Source organism: Mus caroli, chromosome 18 (genome assembly GCF_900094665.2).
Source record: "Mus caroli chromosome 18, CAROLI_EIJ_v1.1, whole genome shotgun sequence".
In the NCBI taxonomy this organism is placed as follows: Eukaryota; Metazoa; Chordata; class Mammalia; order Rodentia; family Muridae; genus Mus; species Mus caroli.
Window position 1 is genome coordinate 606044 of NC_034587.1, and position 12346 is coordinate 618389.

The window sequence follows — 12346 nt, forward strand, 5'->3', positions numbered from 1 at the left end:
GTTCCATCTTATAGATGACTGTGAGCATCCATTTCTGTATTTGTCAGGCACTGGCATAGCCTCATACAAGACATCTATAATAGGGTCCCTTCAGCAAAATCTTTCTGGCATTGTGCAATAGTGTCTGGGTTTGGTGGCTGATTATGGGATGGATCCCCAGGTGGTGTAGTCTCTGGATAGTCCATCCTTTCATCTTAGACAAGCTGCATTTATACTACATTTCAAGAAAATTCTAGAACTGTTGGTCTATGGGCCACACTGAATAGCAAGGGCCTATGTGAAATGCTTCTCCAAGTGAGGTACAGAGTGAGTTATGGTTACTGATGGCAGGTAGAGGCAGGGGAGGGGCTTCCTGAAATGTAGACTCCTGAGCCTCACTTTGGATCCATTTGGTTAAAATCTCTAGAGAGGTCAAACTAGAGAGCAAGGAAGCTTTTATAAGTTTCCACTAGCCCCATCTTCTCTCCTCCCAGATTCCAGCTCAGGCTTTGTGTGTAGGCTGTGATCTGGGCACCTTATTCTCATTAGTCTTCCTAGAAGGAGTTTGCATTCTCAAGTTTGCAGTTCTCAAAGTTGAGAACTGTGGGTCACAACAGTGTTTCCCAAACTTGTCTGAACACTTGGCAAATGACAAAGACTCCTGGTGCCTGTGTGGGATTTCACTGTCTAGATGTGGCCTGGTTTCTGGAGTGGTTTCCAGTTGACCCGAATGTTCAGCCAAGCTTTGGAATCTCTGGTAAGGATGACCACATTTGATCATGTTGCCCATATTAAGGCTTGGGGCCTCTACTCTGCAAGGAAAGTCAAAATCCACCCTTGCCATAGTGGGAAGGGAGAACTTGCCACAAGGACCTCACTAGTAACCCTGCTTCAGCTTAGGAGTGTGACTAAATCTTCTAGCATGTGTCTGACATGCTGGATGCAGGAGGACACAGGTAACAGGAAAACAAAGCCACAGGAATTTAGCCTGGCTGGCTTGTACAACATGGTGACAGGTTGGTAGGCATTACCAATATGCTAGATTAAAACAGGCAGTGTCTGATTGTGATAGCAATGAACATTAGATCTGACCTGATCCCTTTTGATGACTGATTGAGGTAGCAGTCTGTAAAGGTTACATGTAGGAGAGTTCTTTGCTTACAGGAGAAAATAAAGCCACAGTTTTAGCATGGTGATGCATGGCTCTAATCTTAACACTCAGGCTATTGGGATATATAGTGAGATCAAGGCTAGCCTGGCTACATAAAATAAGGACAAAAAGTAAGATGATATGAACTATAGTATTTGTATGTTTCTGACTACCTAGAAGACTTGTGTTATGCTTCTGGACTAAGACTCTCATATATGAACTAAATATTTTTACTGGAAGGTCTGGAGAGATGGCTCAGTGGCTAAGAGCACTTGCTTGTTCTTCCAGTGGATCCAAGTTCAGTTTTCAGCATCAAGTTGAATGGTTCACAGCTTCTTGTAACTCCAGCTCCAGGGGATCCGAACCTCTCTGAGGTTCTGTGAATGTATGTGTAATTTAAAAAAATTAAAAAGTGGTTATGCTTGAGGCTGGATGTGATCAGCCTGTGTCATAAAACCTGGTCTGTTTTCCTCAACTCCAAGTTTCAGTAGGGCATATACAGTCCTTCTAAACCACAAAGTGACATGCTGGGCTGCAGAAGGGACTTTCCTACAATAGGAGAAGATTAAACAGCTCAGTGAAAGAAGCAGTGAGAGCCATGGGAAGGAAACCAGAATTCCCATCTTTCATATGTCAATGTTACCTTCTTTTACTTCTGTGATTTGACCTCATGGGCTGTCCTGGCATCTTTGCAATAAAATTTCCTTTTCACCCAAGAAAGTGTGTTTTGGATCACCGTGTCTCTGTCTATCTCTGTCTCTCTGTATCTATTTTTATCTCTTTTTCTCTGTCTCTGTCTCTCAGTCTTTGTCTCTGTATTTGTTTCTGTCTCTCACTCTCGCTCTGTGTGTGTGTGCACTCTTTCTGCATGCACATGTAGAAGCCATAAGTTGGCTTCTTTCTTATTAATTAATTAATTTAATTCATTCATACATTGCCTTCTTCTTTAATACAAAGCCTCTCATTGACTCTGGAGCTCAGGGTTTGTCTCGACTGGATAGCCAGTGAGCCTTTAGGCTGCCTTCCCTCGGTGCTGAGGTTACAGGCAAGCTCTAATGGCTCCAGGTTGCTGGAGATCCAAACTCAGATCCTTATCTTGTACAGGAAGCACTCTAAGCTGTGGAGCCTCCCCACCCCCAACCTGGTGTTTTGAATCTTAAGTGTCCTTTAAGGGTTCGTGTGTTAAAAACTCCCAAAGTTTTTGTCTTGGGCAGGGATGGGGTTAAGATGGGGGGTGGGGTGGCGGTAATAGTTGGCAAGGGTGGAGGCTATAAGAAATTGGGTCTTGAATGAAGTCTTTATGTAATGTTGGTTGTGACTTTCAAGGGAATTATAGGATTCTGGCCCTCTTTTTTCATTTGCATCCAAGAGAAAGGCAAACAGTTTTATCTTTCCATATAGGCCCAAAGGGACATGATCAACTCATCATGGCTTGGTCGTTTTAAAACTATAAGCCCGACGGGCGCAGGCACAGACCGTACTACAACACGTGGTTGGACTGTGAGCCCAGCGCCGGCTCACAGGCAGCAGGCTTGGCAGGTGGGGCTTTCTGCTGTGTGTGGCTTGCTGGTGGCGTGGGTCTACTATGCGTCTCCTAGCTCGGCGTGAATCCCTGTCCTAGATGTTTCTTTCCAACTCATATCTTTCATGAGAGTGACTGGTAATGATGGCCTCGGAGTGCTTCCAAGTCGCCATTTTTGGTTGGTGTCTTTGTCCTGCTATGAGGATGGGACCGCAGTTCTGCATAGATATCAAATATGGGACTCTCAACCAGCACGAGAACTTGGGGACTAGAGAAGCTGATTGTGCCTATTAGTTAATCTGTAGTCAATAACACGTGGACGAGAGCTGTGTGTGAAGGACTGCTTCAGTCCCTCACTTGGAGTATTTCATGTAATAGTGGAAGAAACGTGTGAGATTCTCCCTAAGGGATGTAGGTTCTCAACTTGAACTGAAAGTTCTCACTCCAAAGCCCCGGATAGTCCAGTAACCGCTAAACCATTAAGCCTTGAGATTTGAGTACTTTTTTTTTTTTTTTTTTGTTATTTACCCTATTCCAAATGCTAGGCATGTAAACAACAGGCAGTTTCAGTCCCCGGTAAGAGTTCTCAGTAAAATGGAGATCTCGCAAACTAATGTATATAAGTCTGACATCTCAGAGCTACCAACGGTTCCTGCCATATAGATTCCGTTCTATCTTTCCATCCTCATCCCATTAGGCTCATCCACCCTCTTGGTCCAAAGTCCTGGATGCGAGGGCTTAGTTACCATTAACTGGCAAACTGTCTATAGCCTTATTTTTCTTTTTGGATTTATTTTACGCGGAAAAGTGTTTTGTCTGCATTTTAGATGTACACCATGTGCATGCCTGGTGCACAAAGAGGTCAGAAGAGGGTATCTGAAGCCTTGGAATTGAAGTTACAGATTGTTGTGAGCCACCATGTGACTTGCTGGCATTAACCCAGGTCCTTTGCAAGAGTGACAGGTTCATTAAACCACTGAGCCATTTCTCCAGCCCCAGTGTTATTTTTCTATCATGGTTCTCAGAGTTTGACCAATCATTTTCCGTGATTGCATTCTTGAATGTACTAGACCTCTTTTTTTTTTTTTTTTTTTTTTTTTTGCTATGTGCTGGGTATATCCTGTTGGTGAAGTCAGTCATCATCGTCTTTAAGAGTTTACAGGTGTAGGGCAGTGCTGGCGAATGCCTTTAATCCCAGCACTTGAGAGGCATTGGGAAGCAGATTTCTGAGTTCAAGGCCAGCCTGGGTTACAAAGTGAGTTCCAGGACAGCCAGGGCTATACAGAGAAACCCTGCCTCAATACCCCCTCCCCCGCCAAAAAAAGAATGTGAGTGATGGAGGGTCTGAGCCAATGCTCCTTAAGATTAGATGGCCAGCATGGTGAAGAAGGGACAGCTAGAAGAGGTGGGAGGATTTTATTCAGTGTTCAGTGAAAAGACATGAAAACTGAGGAGTGAGATGGTAATTTGTATTTAAGGAAACATTGGGTGGTTGGGTATCTTGGCTCAAATCGTTGATCCCTAACTTTCCGGAGGCATAGGCAAGTAAATTTCTTAGTTTGAGGCTAGCCTGATTTTCAAGCTAGCCAGTGCTCCACAGTAAGAGGGTGTGTCAAATAAGTGTGTGGCGATAAATGAACACTTGGATTATAGAAGGATCCCTTGATGGACTGTTGGTAGCACCCACCTGGCTCCTCACCAGTTTCACTACACCTCTTTCTGTTTATGTATCTCCTTTTTTTTTTTTTTTTTTTTTTTTTTTTTTGTAGCTCCTACTTTATAAAGGGCAGGGAACTCCATACATTATTAAACTGTAATGCCCAATGGTCAATAAATAAATAAACAAATAAATAAATCTATAAGCACAAAGAAGTCTTTTTTTCTTAATAACTTAATTACCTTGCAAAACACAAGAAAATCAAGAAGAAGGAAGACCAACACATGGATATTTCATTCCTCCCAAGAATAGGGAATAAAATACCCATGGAAGGACAGAGACAAAGTTTGGAGCTAAGACGAAAGGATGGACCATCCAGAGACTGCCCCACCTGGGGGTCCATCTCATAATCAGCCACCAAACACAGACACTATTGCATATGCCAGCAAGATTTTGCTGAAAGGACCCTGATATAGCTGTCTCTTGTGAGGCTATGCCAGTGCCTGGCAAATACAGAAGTGGATGCTCACAGTCATCTATTGGATGAAACACAGGGCTCCCAATGAAGGAGCTAGAGAAAGTACCCAAGGAGCTAAAGGGGTCTGTAAACCTATAGGAGGAACAACAATATGAACTAATCCGTATGCCCAGAGCTCGTGATTCTAGCTGCAAATGTAGCAGAAGATGGCCTAGTTGGCCATCACTGGGAAGAGAGGCCCCTTGGTATTGCAAACTTTATATGCCCCAGTACAGGGGAATGCCAGGGCCAAGAAGTGGGAGTGAGTGAGTAGGGGACCAGGGTGGGGGGAGGGTATAGGGGACTTTTGGGATAGCATTTGAAATGTAAATAAAGAAAATATCTAATAAAAAAAACTTAATTACCCCAGACATTTTGTTACGATGATAGAAAGCTGACTTTCACTGAGCCTGTCTGCCACCTCTAGGTTAGAGATAATTAATTAATACAGGACCATTACAACACTTGTATAGAGAGAATGCCAATGCCTTCCTGGGCAAATGGAGAAAGTTGACAACTGAAGCATGCAGCTGGGTCACCCCAGTGCAAACAAGTGAAAATGGGATAAGTGGCCAAAAGCAGAGAAGAGATGCAAGACATGAGAAAACCAAGTCAATCAACAACCATACAAAGGGAAGCAACCTTGAGTGGGCACCAACAGTTGTTCTGTAGCCATGGATTGCATTACTGTGCACCAGAGACTTTAACAAGTGTTGTTTACATGAGTTGCCATATGCTGGTATTTGGAGACTTTTAGGGTAATAATTACAGATTCTTATCACATAGTTTACAATGTACAAAGGTTTTAGAGTTGTTTTGCCATTTTTTAGCTGAGAAATTGCTTAGGAAGACAAAGCCCCATGCAAATCTCAACTAAAAGACCCCGAAGCCCCAGTTTAGATGCAGAGTTTTGAAAGTTCAAATCCATGGTCCATGTGGTCCTGTGTTTCTTCAAGAAGTAAACAGTAATGTTGTGGAGACATCAACAACCCAACCCACAAGGGAGACCTTTCTAGAAATCTGTTTCCTCTTTTGATAATGGAAGCCAATAAGAAAGGGAAGGCCTCCACTCTGGAGTAACAGAGTGTGCTAGCCAACAGTCATGACCTCTAAGCCAATATTTGCCTCAAGTCTAGCTGACACCTTAGAGGTCAATAGGAAAGCTTACCAGGGGTCAGATTTCAGTCCCTCACTCAGTATCATCAGGAAGCCTGTATAGCCCCAGGCAAACTCCTCACCCGGCCTGAACCTTGGTTTCCTCATCTGTAAAATGAAAGCAGGGCTATTCTCTGAAGACTCTTGCAACCCTGTAATTCTATGCTATTTGCTAGAGTGCTCATGGCAAATGTGCTGTGCAGTGCTTTACAGCTCAGTGTAATTACAGGGCTCAGCAGAGAAAGCCAAGACTCCTCAATCAGTTCAACCTCCCATTCCTGTTCAGTCATGCCACGCCACAGTGTTTTTATATTCATTAAATTTATGGTATTGCCCACTCTGCAGGGAGGAAGGGAAGGAATGTCAGATAATGCATCCAGGTGAGGAAGGCCTGCAAGCTGTGAATAATGAGAGTGAGAGGCAACTTTACCTTATGCTCCTTCGGGCACAACAGAACTGCAGGTATACTGGGCAACTGACTTTTACTTTTTTGTCTTAAAAGGAAAGTAAGGTACAAACAGGCTTATGTGATTTGATCCAAGTTTCCTTGCAACAGAGTCAAGACAAAGTCCACAATTTTCTGGCTTGGAATCCAGTATTCCTCCCAATCTGAGACTGTGTCCCTTGGAGAGTTGTGTCTCATCCCACTCTCACCTGTGGCATCCTTTCAGATATGGAGAAGAGACATTGGCAAGTGTCATTCTTGTTGACTGCTGTTGAGGACAGAGTCCCTTCCCAGTGTTCTGTTTCACTTTTGGAATATTTATAGAGAGGAAAGATCTACGGAGTCTACATCATCAGAGCTGAAGTAAAAAGAGAACTCAGTTGGATTTAGATAACCCTGTCATTATTTCAAATTGCATCTGACTGAAGAGAAATGAGGTTTTAGGGTGTCATCATGCACTCTAGCCTTTCATTACCTGCTTCCTCGCAGTGCTTGCTGACGCTTTTATCTGAGTGCACATGCAATTTTGCTGTAGTGATTCATCTTAAACTTTACTACCATGCTCATGGTAATAATGCTGGTTGACAGCACTTTAAGTACCTGGCTCCCATGACATAAGGTCATTAATTTTTATATTGCATATTTTAATACAAAAGCTTTAAAGATCAAATCAAAGAGCTGATAAATTTGGAGGGGCACAGGAACTACATGCAGACAGTATCAGGTAAGTTGAAATGCAGATGTAGGAAAGGAGACAGGTGAGGACCAAGTTTACTAATCACTGGAAGGGGATACTGAGTCAGCTCACCTAGGTAGTTCTTTCTAGAAGTGTTGAAATGTTGAATGGTCATTGGGGGCTTTATAACATTATAACACTAGATGTACAGTATCTGTGGCTTATAACATCAGGTTTTTTCCCCCATGTAATTTTCCAGAAAAGACTTTAATCTTAACTTATAGATAGCTCCAAATGAGCCAGTAAAATAGAAAAAGTAAGGTTGTAACTCATCCTGGGCGGGAGGGGGAAGGGATTAAAACAGAGGGGTTTAAAGTCCAATGCAGAAAGAATGGTGTTGCCTCGAGCACTGGTAGCAGTGTGCTATGGATAAGGAATGACTGAAGTTGTGGGCAAAGGAAAGCAGAGGAGGAGGTCTACAGGGGTGACAGACAGACCACAGTGCTTTGTAAGCGGCAAGGGTTAAAAAGACATTTTACTCCTGAGAGTTAAATGAGTCTGAATTAGAAGTGACATAGGGGTTCTTTCCATACACAGCCCTACCTTTATGGCCTCTCCCTTCTGGAAGCATCCCCTGAGATACAGAGGACTCTCCCTGTGTACTGCAGTTTTATGAGTGGCTGTTTTTTGTTTGCTTGTTTGTTTGTTTGTTTGTTTGTTTAAGCTCTCTTTAGATTTTCTCTCTCTTCCCAGGGGAGGATTTATCCTATCCATTGTGTTAAATGTCAGGCAGGTATAAGACAGTGTGTTTTCTCAGTGAGAGATGTTTGTATGTAAGGGGAGATTCTGATGTAAAGATCTTGTTTCCCAATTGATTCTTGATTTGTCAGTAAAAAAGGCCGGGGGCCAATTGCTTGATGGAAGGTACAGGTGAGATTTCTGGGTACCAGGAGGAAAAAGGAGACACAAGGAGAGAGGCCTTTTCTGCCATGCTTTGGAACAAGAAGAACAAAACAACCATGTGAGGTCTCTGGAAGAGTTGTGGCTGTGACCTTCATTACAGGTGGGTGGCCAAGGATATTTGACAGGGGCTAGATAGGACTACCCACTAAGTTTAGGGAAGGTGGGAAGATGGAGATAATAAATTCGTAAGGGTATGTTTTCCAGGTAGGAGATAGTAATGTCCAGCAATTGAGCTAAGAAGGCAATTATAAAAGAATTAACCATGTGTATGTATCCTTTATCCAAGGACCCAAGAGTCTCAGGTAGGAGCTGGTAGCAAAACCAGTTCTGGGCGGGAGGTGTTGGTAGCACAGTCTGAACCCAGGCAAAGACAGTGCTGATTTTAAAACTACATGCAACATTTGTATTTCTGTTCTGTGTCTGGAGACAGTGGGGAAAGGTTTAGTTCCTGTCGACATCATGTTTCCAGGAGTCCTTAAATAATCTTAAATGATCTAAAATTAGATAATATCCCTTCGTCCTGCAGTTTGGTTACTTTAAGTTGCCGTGCCTGTCCTTTAAGTAGAGACCACAAGCTCACTGGGGACAGTCTTGACAGCTATTGCTATAGTTTGATCCTGGATGCTCCTCCCATGCTTAGGTGCTGAAGGCTTGGTCCCTAGCTGCTGTGCTATTGGGAAACGGAATCTTTAGAAGGTAAGTATCTGGGGTGGGCTCATTAGGAGTACACTCTGGAGGGGGATATGGGAAACGTGGCCTGCCATTCTCCTCTCTCCCTGCTCTCCAGTCACCAATATTCTGCCTTTTTCTCTCTGATAACATACTGTGATATCAGAGGTCAGAGTCAGCAGGCCATGCAACCGTGGGTGAAAATACCTGAGACCAGGAGCCAATGTACAGTGTACCACTTTTTAATTTGATTGTCTCAGGTTTTTTGTCATGGTTGTGGAAAGCCAGCTAGCATACTGGCTAACTAGACTGACACTCTGCCATCTCCCATCTTCTCCACCCATTGCAATAGACATATTTGCTTGCATCCTGCACACATCCCATCTTCCTTACCTCATTTGTAGATTTTTCTCTAGGAGGGTTTGAACTTCTCTGAGCTTCTTCCTCCTCCATCCTGGCATCATTTCCTCCCAGCCTACCTTGCCCTAGATCCATGCTTCTATCTCAGTCCCATGGTCTAGACAGGGTTGCAGAAACTGAGCCAGAAGCCAGAACTAATGGTGAGCCTGCTCTAATCTGGTCATAGGAGCAGTGTAATGAGCCTTGGTTGATGGATTGCAGTAAGGCTTTAGTCAAGTCTGAGCATAATATTCCCTGTTCAATGGAATCCAGTGCAGAATTCTTAATTTGAGAACTAGATATTGCTGATCCCCTAGAATTACTGTGATAGTGGGGTAATTGTTGGGTGTCCTTGCTACTTCCCCTCTTATCCCTCCCAGTAAGCTGATCTTAGAAATTTCTGTGGTTGTGAGAGGCTAAACTCTGACTCTAAGCTTCACACACCACCTCCAATCAATCCTTCTGAGTCTGAGTGATCCTCCTACACCAGGGTGTGTCTCCACCTCCCTGCTGTTATTTCCACCTGCTGCCCCACAGTTTCAGTTCCTTGCAGTATCAGCCTGTGCCCTCAGCATCTCTAAGATTGTCTTCCTTTCTCATCCCCATGCCTTCATTTACATGTCTTATGTCTTCTAAGGGAGCAAGGAAGGGTGAAATTATCCCAGAGTAGGTATGTCCCTGCTTAACACTCTTGTGTGGGCATCTAACCACTTTTTCTTTTATACTACCTTTAAAGTCTCCCAGATATGAAAGCTACTCTCTGCCTTCACTGCCACTGCCCAGGGTTGGATCTTGTCATTTGTAGTAGGAGTCTTGCCATGGAAATCCCAATCTGGAGCTCTCTTTGAGCTGCGGTCAAGACCCTGAAGCTGGGCCAAGTGCTGGAAGCTGAGCAGGTTCCATAGGACTTCGTGATGGGGCATCAAGCCTTCACAAGACCAAGGTCCTCCCCTCCAATTGATGCCAGATACAGCTCCTTCAGCTTCTTCAATCCTTCCTCTAACTCCTCCATTGGGGGCCCTGTGCTCAGTCTGATGATTAGCTGTGAGCATCCACATCTGTATTGGTCAGGATCTGGCAGAGCCTCTCAGGAGACAGCTGTATCAGGCTCCTGTCAGCAAGCACTTCTTGGCATCAGCACAGTATCTGGGTTTGGTGTCTGCATGTGGGATGGATTCCCAGGCAAAGCAGTCTCTGGATGGCTTTTCCTCAGTCTTTGTTCCATTCTTTGGCCCTATATTTCCTTTAGACAGGAGCAATTCTAGGTTAAAACTTTGGAGGTGGGTGGGTGGTCCCATTCCTCAACCCGGGGTCCATGCTTAACCTCTAGATATGGTCTTGACAGGTTCTATCTCCCCTTTGTGGGGAATTTCAGCTAATATCATCCCCTTGGGGTCCTTGGAAGTGCTTGCTTTCCTAGCATACAGGACTTTCTGGTTTCTACCCCCAGTTCCCCATCTCCCATTGCCACACACTTCTATTCACTATCCTGACCCTCTGTACATCTCCTCCATCTCCTCCCTTACCAGATTCTGCCCCTGTTTTTCTCCCTTCCCCTCCTCTATTCCTTCCAAATCCCTCCCACTCTCTACTTCTCTTGATTATACTGTTGCCCCTTCTAAGTAGGACTGAAGCATCCACTCTTTGGTCTTTCTTCCTTTGAGCTTCATGTGGTCTGTGAGTTGTGTCATGAGTATTCCATGCTCTTTGCCTAAGAAAATAGGACATAGTATTACCTGAGTACCCAGCTATACCACTCCTGGGCATATATCCAGAAGATGCTTCAACATGTAATAAGGACACATGCTCCACTATGTTCATAGCAGCCTTATTTATAATAGCCAGAAGCTGGAAAGAACAAGGATGTCCCTCAGCAGAGGAATGGATACAGAAAATGTGGTACATTTACACAATGGAGTACTCAACTGTTAAAAACAATGACTTCATGAAATTTACAGGCAAATGGATGGATCTAGACAATATCATGCTGAATGAGGTAACTCAGTCACAAAAGAACACATGGTCTGTACTCACTGATAAGTGGATATTAGGCATTTTTGGCTTTTTCTGACCATTGTTTTCCTAGCATATATATGTTAGAAGGAACTTAAATAGGCTGTCAACCATGTTTTCAGTGTCTCTTTCCTTACGACATCTATATACAGCTCATTCCTTCATCAGAGGTGGACTTTCTTTTCATGGAGGAGCCTCCTGTTGCTTCTTCTAGAAAACATTTGAGTGAGTGTGTTTCTTATGTCCATGTGTCTCTGAAAATGTTTCTATTTTGTCTTTAGTCTTGTTAGTTTGGAGTTATAACTCCAAGATCATACTTATCTTACCTGAGCTGTCTTAAATAGTGCTGCCATGTGAACACACAAACACACATGTTCCCACATATGAGTGTACACACTTTCCAACATGCATACATATATGAATATACAATACATACACCCAAAAGATAGTCCTGCCAAGAGCATGGTTGTAAACCTGTAGTCTCAGCTTCTCATGTGACTGTAACAAGAGAATTGCATGAGCCCAAGAGATAGAGGCTTGATGGGTGCTCTGGGGAGATGGCTCAGTAGGTAAAGCACTTGTGACACAAGTTTGAAGACATGAGTTCAAATCCCCACAACATATGTAAGGCCAGGCACATCTCTAAATTTAGTGTTATGGTGGCAAGGCAAAAATTGGGACAGGAAAATCCATGGTAGCTGGTAGGCCAGCTAGTTTGACCTATGCAATGTTGAAGACAGGAGAAACCCTGCCTCAAATAAGGCAAACGGTGAATATCTATATTAGAAGTTGTTTCTGACCTTTGTGTATGCACCTTGATATCCATATACACATGTACAGGCACACACACACAAACACACACACACACACATACAAAGAAAATAGATGTGTCAGCTAATAATACATAAAAAAAAATAGAATTAGGCCTTTAGTCTCAGTACTCAGGAGGCAGAGGCAGATGGATGTGTTAGCATTTCTTCTAGGCTCTGCCCCACAGTTACCTGACAAGAACCAGGTATGCCTGACTCACTATAAAAGGGGATGCTTGCCCCCTCTTCTCTCTCTTGATCTCTTGCTCTTTTTCCTCTCTTGATCTCTTACTTTTTTCCTATCTGTCCCTTCTCTCCCCATTCCCCCCACCCCATGTGTTCATAGCCGGCCTCTTCTCTCTCTCTCTCTCTCTCTCTCTCTCTCTCTCTCT